Here is a 19,412-nt window from a genome sequence, read left to right on the forward strand (position 1 = left end):
TGAGCACAAAGAAAAGTAGTCTAAACAGATAGCCTGGCATGTCATGGAGGCATGAGGAATATAATGGAACAAAAACTGTATTTGTATGTAATGAACATGTACGTTGTATAATATTCTAACATCAAATTTCACTTTTCTCTAAGTATCAGAATATTTTAACCTGGATAAATGAGTCATAAATTTCCAAATTTTAAAATACTCTTGTTTCTTTTTGTTTTTGCTATTAAAGGAAAAATGAGCTTATTATCATACCTAAAGCTTTTGACATGTAACACATAAGGAAGGTTAATTTTCTTGTAAATATAAGTTACTGAGATTTTTTTTGTTGAAATGTATCTTGATTTCTCCTATATTAAATCAGAGAACTTATTACTCTTGTCTTGGACTCAGAAGTGAAGGAAAATAAATGTCTACCATCCTTGGCATGCTAATTTTTATAATGTAAAGAAATTATTAAAATACTTGTAAAACATTATTCTCTCCTTTATAAGTTCCTTTTGTGACTGCCCCTCCCACTTTCCCTTTAATTATCTCTATCATATTACTTGTTTTCATACTTCAATATCTCTCTTAGATTCTGAAACTCAGTTCTAAGCTGGGTTTTGAAGAATCACATACAGAGCCTCAGGAGGCACAAAAATGAAGAAAAGCTTATTGTGCTCATCTATAAGTGATGGTTGATTCACTAAACACACAAAAAAGAGAAACCCAATTTATTCCATGGAACACTCTAAAAAGCCATAACTGTCAAACAGTTTTTTTAACCTTAAACCATAAGTTTTGTTTACAATTACTTAGAATAATGGATATTATCATGAATTTTTTTTTTTTGACCTCTGAACTTTTTATTGACTTCCTGCTTCCCCGAAGGACGCCCCGTTCCTGCCGCCTCAACGCCTCAGAACTTTGGTGTCATTGGTCTCAGACACCAATTTGCCGTCCACTATCTTGCGGGTGGTCTTTTGGATGGTCTGGATGGAGCTGCTGCTGTCCAGGCCATTACTGAGACTGAAGTCCTCTCCATCTTCTAGTAGGCGGCGGTAGGTGGCTATCTCAGCCTCCAGCTTGACCTTGATGTTCAGTAGGGACTCGTACTCCTGGGCCTGGCGCTGGCCCTCTGTCCGGGTCCGTGCCAGCTCAGACTCCTGGTGCAGCAGGGTGCCATTGAGCTGCTCCATCTGCATGGCGTAGCGGGTCTCCACTTCTCTCAGGCTGTTCTCCAAGTTGGCTTTCAGGTTTCTCATGGAGTCCAGGTCAATCTCCAAGGACTGCGCTGTACGTTTCAGCTCTGTGAGCGTCATCTCGGCAGCTCCAATCTCAGCAGACTGCGTGGTGACCACTGTGGTGCTCTCCTCAATCCGCCGGGACCAGTACTTGTCCAGCTCCTCTCGGTTCTTCTGAGCCAGCTCATCATACTGGGCCCGGATGTCCGCCATGATCTTGCTGAGGTCGTGAGATTTGGGGGCATCTACCTCCACGGTCAACCCAGAGCTGGCGATCTGGGCTTGTAGGCCTTTTACTTCCTCCTCATGGTTCTTCTTCATGAAGAGCAGCTCTTCCTTGAGGGCCTCGATCTCTGTCTCCAGCTGCAGCTGGGTGACATTGGTGTCGTCGATGACCTTGCGGAGCCCATGGATGTCGCTCTCCACGGACTGGCGCATGGCCAGCTCTGTCTCATACTTGACTCTAAAGTCATCAGCAGCAAGACGGGCATTGTCCATCTGCAGAACGATGCGGGCATTGTCCACAGAAGTTGCAAAGGTCTGAGCCCTCAGGTCCTCGGTGGTCTTGAAGTAATGTCCCCAGTCTCTGACCTGGGGTCCCTTCTTCTCCAGGTGCTCCCGGATTTTGCTCTCTAGCCTCCGGTTCTCGGTCTCCAGGCTCCTCACCCTCTCCAGGTAGGAGGCCAGGTGGTCGTTCAGCTCTTGCATGGTCTCCTTCTCGCTCTGGATGCCCCCCAGACTCCCGGCCATCCCCGTGGCCAGGCCCCCGGAACCCCAGCCACCCCGGAAACTGGTGGAGCAGGACACAGAGATCCGGGAGCCCAAGCCGCCGGCGCCTGCATAGACGCTAGCTGCGCTGTTGGTGGGCCACAAGCTGGGTGGCCGGATGGAGGCCAGGGACCGGTAGTTGGAGGAGTAGGTGGTGGAGCGAGTGGTGAAGCTCATGGTGGCAGCGGAGGAGAGCCCGACGGTAGAACTCACGTTCTATCATGAATTTTTATCTAGCCAGCTTGTCAACTCCCTGAGGATAGAAATATCTTTGAATCGCCTATGTTACCTGGTATCTGCTTAGCAAAGTATCTAACACACTGAGGACAGTCAGTCATGTTTCTTTGATGGATTGATTGGGGATGTACATTTGAATACATGGAAATACTATAAACCAGTTTTGCAAATCATACTACTGTTTTGTTTTTAGTTTGCGTTTTTTCGCTGTAACATGATGATCATTTGTTTCATATGTAATTCTATAGGGTAGACGCTTCAATTTATTTCTACATTTCTTCTAAACACTCTTTATTAGGTAAATATCTACTTGAATAGAATGTAAGCAAAAGGTAGGGCTAAAAAACTATATTAGCCACCTCTGCTTTAGAATGGTAGTGTTAGAAATTATAGAATGAGAATGCCAAATAGCATAGTCATATTAGTTACTTACATAATTGTTTCTAATTTGGTTCTCAAAAGTATTCCTTATGATCAATTATTCTTATAACAGGTGTTTCTTTTAAAGAAATTTGCACTAACATTATATTGTGAATTAATGCTATTTTGACTCTTTAGTGATGACAAGATACATCTTAGCATTAAGTAACCCATTTATTAGTGTTCCATTGAAAACTTGAGCATAATACACATTGTTTCCCAAGTTCTGATATCCACAAAGACTCAGAAATCACTAATTAGAAAATACCGGTGTCTTATGCACTATACGTACATGTAATTCTGTATTTCATAGAGTAGTTTAAATGTTCTAGTATTTAATAAAGGGGTTTGCAAAATGAGACCTGAGGGCTGGATGAAAAAGTGGGATGATTTTTGTTTGTTTTTAGCTGTGTAATTAGAAAGAAAGAAAGGTTGGATGGAAGGGGGGAAAGAAGCAGGAAAGGAGACAGATAGGGCAGCAGGGAGGGAGTAAGAAAGGAATACTTTCTACAGAAAAAAAAATGAGCTCTCAATGTACAGTATACTTCCCACTCCTCCTTGCTTCCTTGCACTCAGTCTACCCTATATCTGCCTGGTGTTAGGGCTTGAGCTTACAGGCCTAAAGAGACACAAAATGCCTTACTGCAAATCGATACTAAAAATAAAATGAGAAGAAACTACATATATGAGGAGATGATAAAAAATAGATAGACAACTCTTTTAAAAATAACAATTTTGCTACAGAGAATAAAAATAATATGGCTATTGGCCTACTTTGTTTTCTAACTTTTGATGTGTCTCTAAAGAAGAGTTCATTACATTATTTTTTAATTTAAAAGACAAAATCCAATTGCATGAACTTCATAAACTCCAAGTTTAAAGAAGAAGATAGACTAAGTTCATTTTAATTTCATTCTGGATAATTACTAGAAAGCACGCAAGACCTATTATGAGAGGGGGGATTATTAAAAATCATTATGCGTTTACAGTATCTCAGAGTCAAACCAATGACTAATTCTTATTCTCATAGTGCCCTGGATGAAGTGGTGATGAGCATGTACAAGAATAACCCCGGTTTGGTTGGTCAGAGTCACCTATAGCATAGAGACCTCCCATTCTTCTCTCAGAATGGGGAAGCCTTCAATCAGAGAAGCAGACTTCATAGAATGAAATAATTTTGCTTGTCCTATCCTTCTACCTTTCCCCAAACTGAGAATTCCCAAGGACATGACTCATTTATTTCAAATATACCCCCAAAAAGTGAAAAAAAAAAAACTTATAACCAGACATGACTAAAGTTAGACCCTGGGTCCTAGAGAAATTTACTGAAACGTTCTGGCTCTCATCATATTCCTCATAGGCAAAAAAGGGACAGTATCAACCATTTCAGGGGTTTATGTAGGGACAAAATGAATGATCATGGGGAAAAGTACCGGGAATCTAGAACACAGCAGGAACTCAGGATGAATCAGTAGGGGTTGAAGGTAAGGGAAAGCAAGGTTTCCTTAGACCTTCTTCTAGGTGCCCCATGAAGTATCAATTTTTTCTAATGTAGCCACGTATAATACAGATTGCTGCAGAAAATGTAGGAAAATTATAGAACGTCTTTTATCTTCACTGCAGCTGGGAGGAATACAAGGACTTTCTCAAGCTTTCCAGTAATGCCAGAACCTAATATGCAATAGCCAAATGAATTTTTTAATCTAACTTTTTAAAAATTCAACTTCCATGATTTTTTTCCCCACCATCCTTCAAAACACATTTGCTTCTCTACTGGCAAAATATGCAAATGCTTCACTTAGTTAAACTACCAGTGTTTGTTCCATTGCCTACATATGTTCCATCAGGGCGCCTCATCAGCCCTGCCAACCTTCAGTAGTAACTTCCTGGAGGGAAGGAATCATCTTTTCATAGTTTACTTCATGTTGTGCCTTATCTAGTAATGAGTATAGACTGAGTCTTTAATAACACTTTAAGCATAATTTAAAACATTAAAACTTAGAATAGAACTTTATAACCCACTGAACTTTACTCACATTAATATAAAAGTTGATGTATTTTTAAATTTTTCTAGAAGGAAAAAAAAACAAAAAAAACTTGTTGTCACTCAAGTATCTCAAGCCGTAAAATCTCTATTTACATATCCCTAGGGCTTCGTGAGTCAGAATTAACAGGCTTAATAACCTATTGCTGGCAGTCACTGCTAGTTGTCTATCCCCAAATTCATCCTTCCATTCTTCTCTAGTAAAAGATCCCAGCTTGGTTCAGTGCGACAAAATGCCTTACTAAGCAGAGTCAGTTTCACCAGACTCAGGTGAAGTGCAGGTGCTCATATGATACTGATCAGGTCAGTGAGTTGGAAAAAGAGCCCCTGAATGGGGCTTCTGGGAACAGTGACAGGTTCAGGTGGCACACACCTATTTGTACTTTGCTTTTTCTCTTTTGCCTTCCTTTTCTTTTTGCCTAAAACATGAGCATAAAACCTGGAGGGGGAACAGTTTTCTTGTGACCATGAAGACAAAAGCTACACAGAAGTAGAATGGGAAGCTAAAAGGAACCTTGGTCCTTTGTGTCATCCTTAAGCATCTGTACCAGTTAGCTCTGGACTATGGAATTCATGTATTATGACAAAAATAAATCTATATTCCTAAATAGAGCAGCTAAAAACATTCATTGTAAATTCAGATATTTTAGTGGAAATATGCAAAATTCATGAGGCTAAAACAATAGATACAAAATACTCATGAAATTATATACCAATAAATCACATAGAAAGTATAGTTCCTTGATATTTGAGAAAATTTATCTTACTTATAATCATATATATTTCTAATATCATTTTCCTAAGCAGACTTATTACAGTTGCCTACTAAAAGTGTCATTCATACTTGGTAGGGTTAAAAGCATGATTAGCATAGAATAATGAAACAGTGTATGTTGTTCAGAAGAAACAGACTAAAAAAGAGGTAAGGGATTCACTGTAAGGAAAATATTTGTGTAGGTATAAATTCAAAAACCAGAAGACAGAACCAGAGAAGAAAATATTTAAAGATAAAAGAGGAAATAATCAATTGCTATTGTTAAATAAGTATGTCATATGCAATCTAGCCAGGAAAAGAATCATTGGAAGTATTATTTCATAGACAGATGGCCAAACTGAAGCAAAGGCAACATTTATTAGTAACGTGAAAGAGGGCTGGGTAATGGGACCTGAATTGTGTCTTCTAATAATAATCATGTCTGCTTACAAGTTTCTTCTATGAATAGTAAAACAGAGAACCTGATAAATATCATGCTTTCAACTTGCTTCATTGGGTTAAATGAAAGTGATGCTCTGGTCTTCTATGACAAAGAAGAAGCAAGAGAGTTTGCAGAATTCAATTCAATTTGGCGAGGATTTATTTAGCATCTACCATGTGTTAAGTGTTGTGTTAGAAGGTGAAATTATAAACATAAATAAGATGCAATCTCTGACCTTCAAGTACTTACAGGCTAAGACTGAGCTTCAGAAATAGTCAAATAACTATAGTAAAATATGGTATAACCTATCTTGTAACTAGTACATTTGGGACAATACATGTTCTGCAAATTTGCATTGTGAGAGCTTTTTTGTCTTTGATAAGTCAAAGAAGACTCTAGGGAGTAGGACTCTGGAAGTATGTGTAGAAGTTTGGCAACTAGATAATGGGTGTGGGAATGACTTTCTACTAAACACAGAAAAAAAGGAACAAAGGTAAGTGGGAATCAAAGTTTGTATAGTTTATGGTACCTATACAGTGACTGCATTTAGAACAACAACCTATAAACATTTGAGATTGAGTGAGGAAGTGAATAAATACCATGTTTAGAAACTGGCAAGTCATGGTAAAAATGTGTCAGATGTATGATGGCGCATAATACTAGTCTAGTGAAGAGTCTTTTGTGATAAGCTGGGGTTGAAAAACAGGAAAATTTTCACACTACTGGGGCAGAAGAATACGACATTAACAGATTTGAAGGGCTTAATGGTTAGAGTCTACAGAATCGTATCAGGAAGAACTGATGAAATTATATAGGAAAAGTAAATAACTTCATTTTGAAACATATTGGCCTAGGTTGAGGTGACCCAGTAGACAATTGAAAAAGATTCATTTAGAGTCTAGGAGAAAAGAGGGGCTTGATAAAGTTATATACAATCACTGGTCTATGGACTTCACAAATGTATGCAAAACCTACTATGTGCCAGACACCAGAAATGTGAAGACGAATAAGACACAGTCCCTTCTCTCAAGAGCTTATAGTAATTATGATTCAGTGTGATGCACACAAGCACAGAAGTAATCATACAAACATAGAAGTAATAATTAATTCTACATAGTGTGTGTTGGTCAGGGTGGGAAGAGGATCGACCACAAGAGACTTCACAGAGTAGTTGACAACCAAAATATAAAAGTTGCACAATAGATTTCTAGATGGAAAGGTGGAGAAGGACATATTGAGAAAAAAGAAGGGAAAGTTAGTCATGTGGAGACAAGAATCAATGATTGTGGAACTATAAGTAGTTTGATATTGCTGCTCATGTAACATGTAAAAACTGGGAGAGATCATAGAGACAGGGTATTGTTGATATTTCTACTAACAAGGGAAGTCAACTGAGTATAGTAGATATATACCAAGGACTTTAGGATGTAGCTAGTAATTTTTAAAAAGTTAAAGATAAGGAGGGAATAAGTTCATTACTGATAATTTTTCATGAGAAATTATAATAATAAAAATAAAATTTGTAGCCAGTGCAGTGACTCACACCTGTATTCCCAGCACTTTGGGAGGTTGAGAAGGGAAGATTGCTTGAGCCCAGGAGTTTAAGACCAGCCTAGGCAACATGGTGAGACCACATCTCTTCCGTAAATCAAAACATTAGCTGGTTGTGGTATATGTGCCTCGGCTACTAGGGAGACTGAGGCAAAAGGATAGCTTGAGCCTAGGAGGTTGAGGCTGTGGTGAGCTCTGACCGTGTCACTGCATTCCAGCCTGGGCAACAGAGTGAGATCACTGACTCAAATAAGTAAGTAAGTAAGTAAGTAAGTAAGTAAGTAAGTAAGTAAGTAAGTAAGTAAATAAGTGACACTATTGTTGGAAATAATCCTGAAAAGGATGACTGGAGAGAGGTGTCTCCAACAATCTACTCTGGGTCCTTTCTAATTGATTCAGATGTAAAGAATAAATATATAAACAAACAAGCAAAGCAAAATGTTAAGTTAATATTAAAGACTTGAATCTGGAAGGGACCTGAGATATCACCAGTTTAGCCTCTTCATTGTATGGGTTGGAAAACTGAATCCCAGAGAGGGAAAATGACACAGAATATTAATAGGATAATGCAGGTTTAGTGATTCAGGCTTAGAACCACCTCCCTATTCCAGAAGAGAAGAATAATTCAGGGTTTCCACATACTACTCTGTAGGCCAGCTGATTTAGAATTTCCTAGAGAATTTTAAATATTTTGATTTTCAAAGATCTCATCCTCCTACATTTTAACTCAGTAGTCTGAGGTGAACCCCAGATCTCCATTTTAAAAAAGATTTTCAAGTAATTTCTTAGATTTGAAAATGTGGTACATATACATGATGGAATATTACACATATACACGATGGCATATTACACAACCATAAAGAGAAACAAAATGATGGACTTCACAGCAGCTTGGATGGATTTAGAGTCTATAATACTCAGTGATCTATCATAGAAATAAAGATCTGAGTACAACATGTACTCACTCATAAGCAGCACTGAACATTTATCATAATACTATGAGAAAGGGAATGGCAGAAGTGGAACACTGCTTGGGGAGAGGGGGACACATACATCAATAAGAGTGCCCAAACTTTATCTGCACGATGACCACTTGTGCACCTCACCCTTAGTTGTACCCCACATCTTTAAAATAAAAATAATAATCAAAAAAGAACTACCTTGCTCTCCCTTCCCACCCAAAAAAAGAAAATTGATTGTTTAAATGTTTCTTAATATTGTGTAGAGGGAATGGTGATAGTTACTGATGAAGGGAAATTATTTCTCCCAGTTCTCCTAGAATAAAGGGAAAGCTTTAAAAATGATACCCAAGATTTTGAGAAACTACATTCTTAACCACTAATATGTTTTAAAAATCTATTGCATGCTTGGTTCTATGAGAAGAAAGTGGAATGTAGAGAGAATAACTTTGTTTTTGTGTTTGTATATTTTTACAGAGATAGTCTGTTAAAAAATTTGCTTCAGTCTGTCTGTGAGACAACGGGTTTTCTTCATGTCAGCACATCATAAGCTTCAATGTGTTCCTTGGTTTGTCACTTGATAACGTGCAGTAGCACTAGCAGTAGAATATGTCAAGGTGGCAGCTTTTACAGCAATTCAAGTGTTAGAATTTTAAGTGTAAGAATTTATAAACGGTGCAAAGGAATTTTCTGTGTATTTGGTGTTATCAAAATGCTTAACTACTAGGCACTACAGGTTATATGTCTATACTTATAAAATTATAAAAATAGGCATATGCAAATGACAATTTTTTTAAACAACCCTCAAATATTTTTAGCCACAGCTGGGTGTTATTTAAGACCTTTAATTCTTAAGACCTTTAATTCTTAAGACCAATTGAGGAATAAAATCCTAAATTCAGAATTCCTGGACCAAACTAGTCAACAACTAATGGCCATTAAAATAAAGCCTTCACTCATTCACTAAACTTTTTTCCTCCCTTGAGTTGAGAGTCTCACTCCATTGCCCACACTGGAATGCAGTGGCACAACCACCGCTCTTTGCAACCTTGAACTCCTAGGGTCAGGCAATCGTTCCACCTTAGCCTCTCGAGTAGCTGGGACCACAGGTGTATGTTTCCACACTAGGCTTTTTTTTTCTTCTTCTTCTATATTTTATAGTGATGAGATCTCACTATGCTGCCCAGGCTAGTCTTGAACTCCTGGGCTCAAGCAATCCTCCCACCTCAGCCTTCCAAAACATTGAGATTACAAGAATGAGCCACTGTGCCTGGTCCATCTGATAAATTTTTATGAGACCTCTTCATACCCAAGACATTGTCTTTCACCATGCTTTAAAAAGCAAACTAAGCAATTACCTGGAAGAAACATTCCAGGTAATTTATTGATGCTAGTGGAGATATTTAATTAAGGAGGAAAAAAAATTAAAATATGGAGACCCTCTCAATTCTTTAATGAAATGCCAAAACATGAAAATAAGGAGGCCTTATTTGTTCACTTTTGGTTTACCTCATAGAGGCTAGATAGCAAATTTGATAAAATGAATCCTTAACATTCACGGATGTTGTGGATTTTTGTGAATATTTTCATATGATCTCAAAACTCCTAGATAATGCACCTGGCTGTTCTTCAAGCCATGAAACAACCAGGCAGCTGAAAAACTGATATGATCTTTAGATTGCTGACTTCTCGCACTCATAAGCTAACAATTCTTCCACTCCCATGAATTTTCTATAACCAAGATAACTTTGCTGTTCTCTACCTGTTGTCAATGAGGCAGAAAATCCTGTGATGTGGGGGAAAACAGTTTCTTTTTTAAAAGTTGAAATTAAACATGAGGCAAATTTTATTGAAACTTATATTACACATTGCATAAAACAATGGTAGCTTGATTCACAATAAGAACAGTAAGAAAGAACACCTGCACAAACCTCTCCAATTTTTTGGAATGGAAATTTCTTAAATTTGAGGGTTCATGAAGATCTCAGCATATATACCTTGTGAATGTCAAGAGTCTACCATAATTAGTTCTCATGAGTAGTTTCTTTTCCATCTAATCAGAGAACATAATTTTCATTTTGAAAAATTCACTATATTGTAGCAATTTATTAGCATTTGTTAAGTGCCTTTGGGAAAAGTAACTTAGTGCCCAACCATAATTTAACTTGAAATCATGTTAGATTCTTATAATGAGCTTATATAATTTTTATATTAAGGTAGGGTGACTTAAGTATTTTGAAAGAACAACTCATCCCACATTTGTTTGATCTTTTCCAGTGCTGTGCTTCTAAGTCAGCATTCCTAAAATAATCATAATCAGCACAACCCAAGATGTATTTAGAAGAACTGACCACTTAATATAACCATCCTAAGCACTTATAGTTTGTACATTCATTGTGTAATGAGTTTTCTGGAAAATCAGACCAAAAATTTAAGGAACAATGAAACTGTTCTGATGATGACTTTTAAAAAGCAACCATAAATGTCATCAGTAACAGGAGATTTCTATCACTAAACAAAATGCTTTGGGGTTCCAGATATTTCTAAGCAGCTAAGATGTTCAAGAGTAGAGTTGTTTTCATATTAAAATTAACACTCATAATAGCATAAAGAAAGCTATTCTTAGGGCAAGACAAGAATTAAGTAAGGGATACTGGATTGTCAGAATTAGCACAGTTTTATTATTTTGTTAGTAAAATGATGTGTTAGAATACCTTTTAGGTTCAATATAGAAGTACACACTTATTTACAGGTATTGAAAAATTCTGTTTTATTAATATGGGATCGAAGGAATAGAGATTAAGAAAATGGACAAGATTACATGTTAAGAAAAGAAAATAGAATGGTAAGAGAAAAAAAATGCAGTAGCAAAAGTGAAGGTATCAGAAAAATTTTAAGAAAAATAAGTATAAATGTAGAACACAGGTTGAAAGAAAGCTGTGAATAGAATCCACAGAGGAAACACAAAGAATCTTAAATGTAAGTAAATTTCAAAATAATTTTACTTTTTGTCTTTAATCATGTACTGACTCTATTCTTCACTTTGTCATGCAGTTTAGCTTGTATAACACCTCCAAACATCTTAAGATAAAATTCACAGCATAAGTCTTAAATCCTATAGAGAGCTCCCATAACAATATTAATGTTCTATTTCTTTTTTCCTCTCACTTTAGTTAAGGTAGAGAAGTCAAGGGAATATATACTTAAAATCCTAATGGATTACAGAAAGAAGCAAGTGCTTGGGTAGCTAAGAAAAGATAAAATTTGACCTCCTAAAAAGCAATTTTCTTCCATATTTAATTTATGGAAACCCAGTATTATATATACAATATACATTTTTTATACTGCAATCTGAGAAGCAAAGGTACATTTATTAATTCTCTATTTAACATTCATGTTAAAGTATAATTTTTCTCCATTCTTATTGAACACTTGTATTATAAATAATAAAGAACGAGGAAGATTAAAAATCATCAATGTTGCAATTCAACTAGCAATGTTTATGCATAAAAGTTCTCATTCTCATGGAGACTACTTGACATAGTTGACAAACTTCATCTTTTAAAAACTCTCCCCAGCCGGGTTCGGTGGCTCAGCCTGTAACACCGCGCCTTTGGGAGGCTGAGGTGAGTGGATTGCCTGAGCCCGCTGGTTCGAGACCCACCTGGGCGGCGAGACCTCATCTCTACATTAAATAAACAATTCAGTCGGGCGTGGGAGCGCATGCCTGTAATTCTGGCTACTCGGAAGGCTGAGGCGGAAGGATCGCTGGAGCCCAGGAGGTGGAGGCTGCAGTGGCTGGGAGCGGCCACTGCACTCCAGTCTGGGCGACAGAGTGAGACTTCAACTCAAAAAAAAAAACAAAAAACAAAAAACCAACAAAAAGAAAACTTCTCCCTTTCCTTGACTTCCTTTTATAAATCAAATGTGAACTTGATTGTTATACTCTACTGCTTCTATTTCTTCTCGCTCTAAAAGAATATGAATGTTAATGAGCTCTTTTTTGTAAATTATCTTTTTTGGAAATCCCCTCTACTTCTGTAGATTAATCTATCACTTCTGGGTTATTCCACAAATATTTGTCTATAATCCTGACCTCCCTGCCAAGCTCATTTTCTAATTTTCTAAAAGCTGGATATATCGACTTACTTGTCTTGTCATTTCCTGAAACTCAACATGTCTAATGCTGAATTCATTATCATGCCTACCTTGTTTTTTTTAAAGATTATCCTTATTCAAGATTCTTCACAACTTGCCTCCCTGACAATACCCTCCGAATGTACCACTGTGAACTAGGTCTTCACAGAACACAGTTTTGATCACATTGCTCCTTATCACAAAACTTTAATAAATAGCTCCTGTGACTAAAACCATAAAGAATTGACTAATTATCTTGGCATTTCAGGTTCTACATCTTGGTGATGGGCACTTGCAGCGTTTGAACCCATTCATAACTATTAAACTAAACAGGACTCTTAAAAAAAAAAAAAAGAGTAAAGGTCATGGCAACAGTTTTTTGGGATGCTCAAGGCACTTTGCTTGCTGACTCTCTAGAGGGCCAAAGAACAGAAACATCTGTTTATTATGAGTGTTTGAGAAAATCAGACAACATTTAAGTAAAAAAAAAGTCTGGGAAACCACCAGAGAGAACTTCTTCACCATGACAATGCTCTTGCTCCTTCCTCTCATCAAACAAGGGCCATTCTGCAAGATTTTAAATGGGAAATTATCAGGCGTTCACCTTGCAGTTCTGATTTGGCTCGTTTCTTCTAAATTCTTTAGGTTTACCAATCTTTAAAATATAGAAATGGCACCTACTTTTCTTATTCAGTTACGTTTTAACTTATTATTCAGTGAATATTAAGTTATTAATGTAAAAAAGACTGTCTTAAAATAGTCAAACTTCCAGAACCTGCAGTTCTGTATGCATGGACTAAATGGCTGGTATCATTGCTTACAAAAGTATCCTGACCTTGATGGGGCTTATGTTGAAAAATAAAGTATATATTTTTATTTCATTATTTTATTTTATTTTATTTTTTTGAGTTGGAATCTCATTCTGTCGCCCAGACTGGAGTGCAGTGGCTGCTCCCGGCCACCGCAGCCTCGACCTGCTGGGATCCGGCGATCCTTCCGCCTCAGCCTTCCGAGTAGCTGGAATTACAGGTGCGCGCTGCCACGCCCCGCTAATTTTTATTTATTGTAGAGATGAGGTCTCGCCAAGTTGCCCATGCGGGTCTTGAACCCGCGGGCTCAGGCAATTCACTCACCTCAGACTCCCAGAGGCACGGGATTACAGGCTGAGCCACTGAGCTCGGCTTATCTTTATTTTATTTTTCCACAAACTTTTTAGAATCATCTCATATTTCCCATGCAATGTTCAAATCTTTACTTTCCCCAAAAAGGCAATTTTAGAGATTTAGGAATTTCAGAAAACATATCCACAAAATGAGTGAGGGTCATCAAACTTATAATGACTTTATATGAGTGAAAAATATATCCCTACTAAGTCTTGGAATTTCCAAGGTTTGTTTGCTATGTCAACCAAAGTTGCACACTTAAATAAACATATGTCACAAATGAAAAAATATATATACTTCTATGCTGATCAAAACAAACTACTTACTATTATATAACCAGATCTCAAAATTTCCTATTCCTATATTTTTGATGACATCTTTTTAAAAATTCTCCATCAAAAACTCCTTTATCTGCTAAATTCCTTTTCTTTAGTCCAACATAGATGCCACCTGCTCTACACAGTCTTCCCTGATTACTTTAGCTTGAATTGATAGTTTTCGTTTTAAATACTTATTGCTTTTTCTGTTTTTCTCATCTCCATAGCACATCCACTGCAGCCCAAATTGTATTTGTTTATGCACAAGTCTTAATATCTCCTCAACTAAGTCATTAGTTTCTGAGGACATTACACATGATAAATATTCAATTTACACCGATTGAAAGCATTTTGTTTTCTCCCCAAAATCTCTTCTTACCCTCCACCCAGCATAATCTTCTCCGCATTCATTGTTTCAGGATGCATTTATTGACCAAGCATTGCACGTGAGTAGGACATTCATGATCCCTGCTGTCATAGAACTTATAGTCTAGCAGAAAATATCAACATTAAAAGATAAGTTTATGTGTAGTGAGTATAAAATATACATGTGGTGGATGCTTAAAGTAGGAAATACTCTAGTATTCCCTAAACACTCAATGTTATGTTAGGCATACTTCATATCATTGGAATAGCTGGGAATAGTAAAAATTTTTGGCCAAATACCATGCTATAGAATATACATCATAACCTTGGACTCAAGAGAAAGTACCTGGAGCCTAATATTGGCATTTATTTATTAACTCGTCATCCAAGGATTCATGCATAAAAAAAGCTATTCTTAGGGCATGTATTCTTTTTAATCTTCACAACAATCTTGCAAGGTGGGTATCCTTAGTCTCAATTTAGAGATGAGTAAAAAGGCTCCAACAGATCAATTTATTCTATCCAAAGTCCTCTTAAGGGCAGAGGCAGCCTTCAGACCCAAAATACATATACTCTCATCTACATGTCATGAATAGGTCATACAGTAAGTTTTCCATTCGAGCACTCTTTAGTAGTAATGGGCTAGATGTCCCAGACCCTCCTCCACATGGTGTCAGCCTTGAGCAGATGGCTATGGGTGGAAACGTTATCATAGTTTTAAAAAGATTCTATCCTATAACATTATTGTAAATCTGTCTATTTCATGCTGTCTTTTAGGAAATGTTCTTCATGGAAATGGGAAAATCAGGACCACATAAGGCATAGTCTGTTTTTATAAACACCAGGGGTGTAAAAAAAATTGTATATACATTTTAAGAGATGTTACTTATGAATTACTTTTTGAAGTTGAATTGAATTATAGTAGCAATATGTAGTATGACATTGGCTCAAAGGACAGTGTTAATCAAATGAATGCTAACATCACCATGAGGCAGGCAGGACAAAGAAAATGATGGAAGCACAGTTGTCGTTTGAGGAGTGCAAGATCGTTTTGAAGTGGTATTTGAAATTTGAGAACGTTGTGGAAGTACAATGACAATGGAGGCATTAGTATGCAACAGAACCTCCAACACGCCTAACATCTTTACCCATTTGTGGTAAGTTTGAGACGCCTGGTACTGTGATGTGCATAAGGAAAGATTCAGGAGGCCCTGCACAACAGCAAACCCTGAAGTAGTTCACAGTAATCAGAAGTGTCTGGATGCTGATGATAACCACTTTGAACATCTCTTGTAGTCAAACATGACTTGTATTCATCTTTTGTTATCAGTATATATTGAGTAGTATAATTTTAATATAGATTTTCCTTTCTTAAAATGTATATTCTTTTTTGCCACCCTCTGTAGTTACTAAATTAAACTTTTTTGTATTTAATTATCTCTAAATGATCTATTAGACTTACTGCTCATTGTTTTGATACATAGTCAAAATAAATAGCAAAGAATATCTGTTCAAAATTATTTTGAAATTTTCTGCATCATAATAGATTACTTAAACCTATATCTCAAATATCCTGACCATGGTGCTTTAAGTATTTGGAACAAAATGTGGCTTAGTTTCTCTATAATTTGTATACAATAAAAAGTAATTGAAAGAGTCAATTTCATTCTTTACCACGGCATAAAAGGAACTGTATTATTTTCTAAAACATATTTAGAGATGACTGATTCTATATTCCACAGAAGTTAGTATTTTACTCCAGAATATTTTTTTAATTTGAAAATTTCATTACTATTCTATATTTCTTTCATAGCATATGATCATTTTAGAATCACTGATAAATTCCCTATGGTATTTCTGGTTTTGTCAGCTTGATGTTATTTTTAACTATTTGGAATGAAGTAGTAGAGAAAGTTAGAAACAGTTTTAAATTGCATTATGTTACAATATATATCAATGTAGATTATTTTTAAAAATACACTGGCTAAATAATTCTTTATATAGCTTACACTTCTCCTAAACACAATTCATAACATTATTTCAAGACATTAAACAAAACACAGCTTCCTGGGATGTTGTACAGAATTGTATTTGCACTATGGTTTCCATACATATGGGATTTAATTATTTTATTCAAAATAATTATTTCTGGCTGTGGTATGTTAATAAATATGCGCTTTGCAACTAAAAACAAACAAAAAGAAAACATAATCCTTAATTTATAAGCTAGTCTCCAACAAGATATACCTAATTTTGAAAAATTAAGATGCCTATCACTTACTTCAAAAACAAACAAAAAAAATAAATCTTTAGCCATGGAATTTTAAATCTTGTCCATCAGTTAACCCAATATCTTTATTTTATAGATGTTAAGTAAATTCTTCAAAAGTATGTAACTATTTTGTGGCAGAGTCAGAATAAGTCCCCTAGGTTTAATTCACTTTTGCTTTTTACTATTCCATTCCTGAACGTTTAAGACAGAATAACAAAAATCTTACAACTCAAATTACCTGCTAGAAAAGATAACTTTATATTAGATATTATCCTACAATGAAGGCAGTGATTAAAATGCTAAATACTAATATTCATCTAAGATAGCAAAGCAATGGCATTTACCTTAAATTTACGTCTCTGCTCTGCACAGCTGTTGAAGAACCACAAGTCTGTCTCATGGCTGTAAATGTAACAAGAACAATAATGCGACCAATTTTCATATCTAAACTAAATTAAGTAGCTTTGTCATAGGCAGGAAAATAGATAATGTATTTTACAAAAAAAGTTTAAATGTACAGATTATGGAAGTGTGCATTTACATGCTAGTGTGTGAGTATGTGTGTGTGTGTGTGTGTGTGTGTGTGTGTGTGTGTGTGTGTGGTGTTAATTTACTCTTTCTAACCTGAAAATAAGTTTCTTGAAATTGAAAACATTTATGTATTATTCTCTTTGGTTAACTTTTTAAATTATGGATCACTAAAAGTATATCAAATCTAGTACATGATATGAGATATAAATAAATACATAAATTAAACAAATTAAAATGAGAGGTTGTCTTTGGCTGTTATATTAGGGTATATTTTCTGGGATACATAATAAGAAGGTAAAGAAGAAGTATCTGGTAATGCTTAGGTCAATATCAACTCCAATTTGCATCACAATCTTTATATATTATTCATCAATATGTCAATAATCAATGTACCTACTGACTGGACCTATTCAGTTGGTGTTTCATGTAATAGTTAGACAATGTATACATGTTTCAAATACATATATTCAGATATCTATACATGAAGGTGAAATCACTACTACAATTGTACTCAAGCTTGTCAGATGTGATGTTTATTCTTTCCATTTTGCATTAGACATGCTAATATCTATGCCATCCGTAGCACAAAAAACTGAAAAAATGTAAATGGAAAAAATAATAGTAAATGCTAGTCTTCTAAAAATATATTCTTTACCATGTCACACTTCAAATCTGGCCACCACTTCTTAAAAAATAAAAGAAATTCAGCCGAGCGTTAATAAGCAACAGAATATTGTTCTTGTGACTTGAGCCATCCAAACAGTTATTTCAAATCTGTATTTTCTTTCAAACTTTATAAAATAGTCCTCTATCAAAACTATGTTTTATAGTAGATAACACAAAGTATCTCTTTTGGTTCTCTAAAGATGTCATGCCTGCTATAGTAAGAACTGCCATGATCTATTAAACACCAAATACCTTGCCTTGCAAGTACAGATTTTGAAAATTTTCAATTATCCTTTTGAAATTTAAAATATAATACACCAACGCTTTTATACAAGTTTTGTCAAACTCTTAGTTTAGTAGAAAAACAACTACATTGTGAGAGAATCATATGCGAAAAAATGTTAATTGTCAATTTCATAATAAATTATTACAAATTTTAACAATAATATTCTACTCTTTTTTTTAAACATAGTGGCAAATAGTGCACTCATGCTAAATGGTATTTACAGATACAAGGATAAGCATTTCCTAATATCCCTGTTTGACAACAGATGTGTAAGCTAGTATAAAATGTTCTTAGGTTTTTATTAGATTTTTAATACAATCCCAGCATGTCTCCAGTTGCTAAGCTTATCAATTCCTATGAAATACTAAAAATTTAGGCTTACATCATATTAATTGCAGTGTATATTTTGGTGAACAGGTAAGTCTTCATTATTTCTAAATTCTCAATCATAAAAACCAACTTCCCATTCCTAAGACACTTTGGTATGAGATCTCAGTAAAATTACTAAAATAATACTAAAATACTTGTTTCATAATCTATACTATGGAAATATATTCAGATCAATATGCATCACAAAACACGAAAAACAAGTGACACAATGAAAGTCTTTGTAGCAACGGTCAGCAAATGCAATTGTTAAAAGGTATTTATAATACTTTAAATCACTCTTTCATGCTAAAATAACAAAATTGGAGACTTATGCTCAAAATTGTATTTAGACATTGGTGCACAAACAACAACTTCTTATTGTAAAGCCATTAATGTTCCCACATTCTATGTGTGGGTGTTTTCTTAAAAAATGTACATGATGGCTAGTCAAATTATCAAATTTTGACTTCCAATACAACAACAACAACAACAACAACAACAACAAAAGAAAGTAGAAAAACTAAAGCCCAGCTGTTCTTTCCAGAGATATCCTGGTAACCAGTAATATTGAAACTTCAACTGGACTTAGCTTTGGAGAGGAAGGAACAACTGCACATTCCTCTACTTTGTCAAGAAATATGATAAAATAGAAATAGGACAATAAAATAGAATTAGGATAGTAGTGTTTTTCAGGTACTCAAAACAATTACTTCTTTCCTATCTTTGCCTTATGTTGCCACCATCTAAATCTCCTTTTCTCCACCAACAAGAAAGCAAAATTCCCACTTTAAAGCCATAGTGAGGATAAACATTTCACTTGCTATCTTCTGTGACTTCTATGTAAATATTTCTGTCATGTAAATGCATGAAGAGACTCTCATGGAATCAGATAACTCCATGGAAATGC

The 19,412-nt window shown here is 35.6% G+C and overlaps 1 protein-coding gene and 1 pseudogene across 2 annotated transcripts in view; both read right to left on the reverse strand.

Annotated features, from left to right (window-relative positions):
• LOC103256221 (forkhead box protein P2) overlaps positions 1-19,412 on the reverse strand; it is a 124,050-nt gene that overhangs the window by 103,257 nt on the left and 1,381 nt on the right. The window lies entirely within an intron of this gene.
• LOC103256222 lies at positions 826-2,198 on the reverse strand (annotated as a pseudogene). The gene has a single exon (XR_002481736.1). The product of XR_002481736.1 is annotated as a keratin, type I cytoskeletal 18 pseudogene (transcript).

Source organism: Carlito syrichta, unplaced genomic scaffold, assembly GCF_000164805.1.
Source record: "Carlito syrichta isolate Samal-C Ts95f unplaced genomic scaffold, Tarsius_syrichta-2.0.1 Scaffold289086, whole genome shotgun sequence".
Taxonomy (NCBI): domain Eukaryota; kingdom Metazoa; phylum Chordata; class Mammalia; order Primates; family Tarsiidae; genus Carlito; species Carlito syrichta.